The sequence below is a fragment of the Cornus florida genome, unplaced genomic scaffold, assembly GCF_030987335.1.
Source record: "Cornus florida cultivar Cherokee Brave unplaced genomic scaffold, ASM3098733v1 CherokeeBrave_3.0.0_Hap2_Chr06, whole genome shotgun sequence".
Lineage (NCBI taxonomy): Eukaryota > Viridiplantae > Streptophyta > Magnoliopsida > Cornales > Cornaceae > Cornus > Cornus florida.
Genome location: NW_026775576.1, coordinates 26,097,331 through 26,103,330, shown reverse-complemented (window position 1 = coordinate 26,103,330; position 6,000 = coordinate 26,097,331).

Below are 6,000 nucleotides of genomic sequence, written 5' to 3'. Positions count from 1 at the left end.
TTTAGGCCATATTGGTACATCTATTTTATCATATTGCATGCACTTGCATACTCACTTTGGCAAACAACACCATCCTTTATGAAATAAAAATTCTAAGTAGCATTTTTAGGGAGTTTTACCCTATTCTGTTCCAGGGGCATTTCGGGTATTTAACAATGCATTTTTTAAATTTTTTCTCACGATTCACGTAGAAAACTCAACTTTGAGGGGGGTTTATTCTTTGTATTTTTTTTCAAAAAATGCCATCTTGGCCTTCAAAAATTCATATTTGTCCGAAAAATCCTTGCTGCCAGGTTTTGCAGATTTTTAGTGCAAATGTATTTGGTACTATTCATCGACTTTTTTTTTAGAAGTGTGACGACTGATCCAAAACTTTCGGGGGTCTTATGGGTGTATTTTAAGATTGCATTTTCAATTTAGGCAATTTAAAAACCTCCCAAAGCCCTATTTCCTTTCTTTGGGCAGCAGCTCGGAGAAATTTTTACCCCCTTGCCCAGATTTTCTTGGGGGCATTCTGGGCATTTTACAATGCATTTTTTTTGTTTCCGTTCGCAAATGGGGTAGGAAACTTGATTTTAAGGGGGGTTTCTTATTTGATTTTTTCCAGAAAAGTCCATTTAGATGCCCCTTTTTACTCTCAGTTGCAGCAGTAGTGGGTTGACGGCACTGTAGCTGTCACGGCCTTCGTCGGGCCGCTACGACGTCGATTTTGTTTTTAACCTTTCTCCCTCATCCGAACTCCAAATCAAGTGAATTTTTTTTTGAAATTGATTAATTTTTCATTTTCTATCCAATGGTGTACTTAGTTGTACCTAGATATTTCTAAATAATTACTAGTTTACCCCTTTTAGCATTATTGCTCGTTTTTCTTTGTTTTGTCGTTTCTCCTTCGTCCGAAATCCGAATAATAAAATTCTTGAGTCCATCATGATTAGTTTTTCATTGTCTTCCCAGTGGTGTGATTGATAGCACTTGAATCCACTTTTTTGCAAAATGACCATTTTGCCCCTATGTTCCTTTTTGTCCGTTTTTGAAACGACACTTCCGCATTTGTTTTCCTTTGGGTTCCATGACCACATTGAGGGTCACATTAGTGTCTTAAAGACGCATTGTATCTCTAGAAACTGTTGTTTTACCTTTCGCTTCCGCATTTCGGATCCGTTATCGGGTCTTCTTTTGGTCGTCACTGACGCACTGGGTTTACAAAACTTGGGCCGTCACAAAGATGATATGATGTGATATAATATGTTATGATGTAAAAAGTAATCCTTATCCTTATATAGGTAGGTCAAATGACACCCAAAATGAGCTGCGGTCGTGCACAAAATATTCCCCAATGATTGGATAAAGGACAACTTTTGGTGAGATGGAGGAAGTTTGATCGATCGAACCTTGGACTTGGATCGATCGAACATGGCCGAGATCTATCGAACTAAAGTTGGATTGATCCTCAATGGTGGCGCTTTTTGGATAAAGACAAATCTGAGATATTTTGAAGATATTTTTGGGAAAAGGACAAAAATGGTTGGTATGGTGGTACAACTAGATAAGATCAATATTTTGGATAAGGATAAAGTAGTTCGATCGATCGAAGAATGAAGTTGGATCGATCGAACTTTTGAGATCTTTGAAAATGTCATCATGGTTCTGATCCATCTTGAAGTGCTGAGATCGATCATATTGGATCGATCGAACTTTGATCTGAGATTGATCGAAGATGTTGATTTCCACCTTTTTCTTCCTTTTGCTTCCACTTGGCTGCTTTCTTTGATTCATCCCAGAATTGCTTCATTTCTACTCTTATTTGGCTGAGTTAGCTTATTTTCGGGATAAGTGCCTGAAAATGGAAATAATACGAAATAAATCTAAATCAGTAAAGTAAGATAGATAAAGGTACTAGAATGCCTAAGCTTAAGGGGTTTAAATACGCACTTTTCAGCGCTCATCAGTTCCCCCTTGTGGGGAGTCTCCTCTTTGAGTGGGGAGTCGCCTCCCTTCAAAAGGGAGCCGACTCTCTTCCTAATTTCCACCTCTGCGTCTTCTCCGGCAACTCCCAACTCCTCTGTCCTCCATTGTTAAGGTTCCTAAGTGTCTGAACTAGGTCCCAGATTATTCTAGACGTAAATTGAAATCCATTTTGCATGGTTACATCAATTAAAACAAATATTCATGCAGAATAATTCAAGATCAAACAACACAATTTAATTAACAAACCTACTATTTTAATCGAATTCAACACGCAAAGAAGTTCAGTTTGATATTTATTTACTCCTAAAATTGTTCAGGCATGTAAAGAACACAAGCCAAAGGGAGAGAGTTAGATATAAAACTTGCTTTTAGGTTTCAGTTCAAAACCTTTCACCGTCGTCTCTGAGTTTCCGGTAATTTCCTAGACTGCCGTTCAACACCTCTATTGCTCTTGGTTCAACCCAGAAGTAATCCCTTCCTTCCTCCTTGAGCCTCTCTGTTTTTCTCTCAAGTCTCTCTCTGTTTTTCTCTCAAGTCTCTCTCTGTTCTTTCTCTTTGCCTCCACTGTTATGGGAATAAGGTTCTAAACCCTTGGTAGACACTAACGATGTATTTATAGGCCAACTTAGGGTAACCTAATTCTAATTATACTTAGGGAATGAAAAGAAAAGAAGACACAAGTCAGCTAACCCGTAAAGAATATAAAACCCTAGAAATATAATGAATAATAAAATTAATTAAATCCAAAAAAAACAATTAATTCATTTTCCACATAACCATATAATAAAGAAAACAAATACTTAAATTAAATCCTTAAACAATAAGAACAAATAATTCAATTATATAAAAAAATTAAAACAATTAGGCAAATAATCATATAATCAAGTAAAAATGTACTAAACAATAATTTAAAATACCGAGACTATCTTTTGAAAATTAGGGCTATTACATTCTTCCCCCCCTAACAAAAGAAATTCCGTCCTCGAAATTCGCTCTTACCTTTTTCCAATATTTCAAGAAACTGTGAGCGAATGACATCATCCCGTTCCCAAGTAGACTCAACCTCATTGTGATGACTTCACTGAACACGCACTAAAGGGATAACCTTATTGCAAAGAATTCGATCCCAACGGTCGACAATACGACATGGTGGCTCTAAATATGTTGCATCCGGCTGTAACTCAATCTCCCCAACATCGATATGCCGATACCGATCCTCATCTCGCAGAAATTTTCGCAACATGGAAAGATGAAACACATTGGGCACACGATCTAAATGATTCAGAAGTGCCAACCGATAAGCTACAGCTCTAACTCGAGCCGTAATCATGAATGGACCGACAAACCGCGGTGATAACTTCCCTTTCTTCCCAAAGCGTATTACTCCTTTCATAGGTGACACTTTGAGTAGAACCTGATCCCCAACCTGAAACTCCAACGCACGAGTACGACGATCAGCATAACTCTTCTGCCTACTCTGGGCAGTGCGCATGTGATCGCTAATAAGAGCAATCATTTCAGAAGTATCCTTAATGAACTCAAAACCCAAAAATCTACTCTTGCCAACCTCCATCTAACAGAAAGGAGATCGACATAGTCAGCCGTACAATGCCTCAAACGGTGCCATACCAATAGTCTTCTAGAAGCTGTTATTATATGCAAACTCCACAAGTGGAAAATAATTCTCCCAGTGGCCATTGAAATCAAGAACACAAGAACGAAGTATATCCTCCGTAATCTGATTAACCCTCTCAGTCTGTCCATCAGTCTGAGGATGATAAGTAATGCTAAGATGCAACTCTGTACCCAAAGCCTGCTAAAAACTTTTCCAAAATCCTGACACAAAACTTGAACCCCTGTTCGATATAATAGACAACGGAATTCCATGTAACTTCACAACCTCGGTAATATAAAGTCTCGTTAACTGCTCCGATGTGAAGTCAGTACGAATAGGCAAGAAATGAGTTGACTTAGTCAACCTATCAATGATGACTCAAATGAAATTGTGATCCTTAAATGAATTAGGCAATCCCTCTACAAAATTCATAGAAATGCTCTCCCACTTCCACTCTGGTATAGGTAGTGGCTGTAGAGCTCCCAGAGGCCTCTGATGATCAATCTTAACCATCTGACAAGTACTACACTGAGAGACAACTATAGCAATGTCTTTTTCCATAGCTGCCCACCAAAACTGTCACTTCATATCCTGATACATCTTGTCTTCTCCTGGATGAACAAAAAACTCAGGATAATGAGTCTCAGTCATCACATCCTTCCTCAAATTGTCAGCAAAAGGTGCTACTAAACGTCCCTTGTACTTCAAACCTCTATCAGTTCCAACATAGTAAAATGAAACCTCCCCAGAAGCTATCTCTGTAGCTTTGTCAAGGTACTGTTAATCCGTGAGTTGTGCCCCTAAGACTTTATGAATGATAGAAGGTGGAACTACCATGTAAGCCATAAAAGCATCAAATAACTCATCAACTGTCTTCAAAGCATTCCACTCAGTGGTGAATAAAGCAAAAAGACTCGCATAGGGTTAAATCTATAAAGATTGCTGGTGCGTTAGTCTGTCCGAAAGGCATGACATGAAACTCATAAGAACCATATCTAGTGAGAAACGATGTCCTAGGAACATCTGGCTTCCTAACCCAAAGTTGATGATATCCAGAATACAGATCAATTTTAGAGAAGTATGTAGCTCCCTTCAACTAATCAAAAAGATCATCAATCATGGGCAAAGGGTACTTATTACGTATAGTGACAATGTTCAACTCCCTGTAATCTATACACAGGCGAAGTGGACCACCATTCTTCTTCACAAATAGAACTGGTGCTCCCCAGGGTGAAGTATTCCTATGAATAATACCTTGGCCGAGTAATTACTGAATCTGATGCCTCAGCTCTCACATCTCCACTAGTGCCATCCTGTATGGTACCCTAGCAATAGGCGTAGTGCCTGGAGCTAAGTCAATCACAAAGTCTATCTTTCAACTAGGTGGCAACCCTGGAATCTCTTAAAAAACATCCAGAAATTCCTGTATAATTAGTATGCTATCCAGTGACACAGTAATCTCCTCCTCCATTTCCTCCTCCACATAGAACAAATATGTGCTAGTAGCCCCGTTAGAACGTGGCATAGTGACGACATACATATCTTGACTAAGTATGGTGAAAACAATAGACCTATCATAACAATTAACTTGGGTATGGTAATGAGATAACCAATCTATCCCAAGTATCACATCATAAGTGTGTATGTCCAGGACCAATAAATTGGCTAGAAACCCGAGTCTTCCAATATCTAGTATCACAGGCCCATCACCCTCATGTAAAATGGCGATATCGCCCAAAAGTGTAGAAATACCATGAGGTCTATCGCATACTCGCGTTATCATCCCAGATAATACAACAAATGATTTAGACACGAATGAATGAGTAGCACCCGTATCAAATAAAACACAACCATTTGTACTATGTATAAGAAACATACCCTCAACAGCCCGGGGTGCCTGAACATCCTGTGGCATAAGGTTGAAAACCCTGCCATAATGCAATTGCTACGATGCCTGTCTTTGAGGCTGTGGCAGTGCTGGTAAAGCCGGATATGTCTATCCCTGAATCCGTGGAACCTGAGGAGCAGGTAAAGGTAATGGTGCCCTCTGTCCTTGCTGCCCATGTTGTCCCTATCCCTGTCCTGCTTTAGGATACTACCTAAAAGTATGACCATACTCTCCACAAGTGTAGCCACTACCCTGGAAAGTGCTAAACTGTCTTCTCTACAATCAAACCTACACGATTGATTCCCACAAGTTTCTTTTATAAACTCATTGGTAACCGTCCCATCTCAACACAACATACCTAGAAGCAAATATTTGTTTGCTTACACAAATACCATTCACTCCACTGTGATACTCCTTTATCATCGCATCACACTCTTTCCAATATAGTTTAATAAAACCATTTATGGAAAAATCTAAAAAAAAATACTTTTATGAAACACAATTGAGATGCCAAAAACGCTAGTTCACT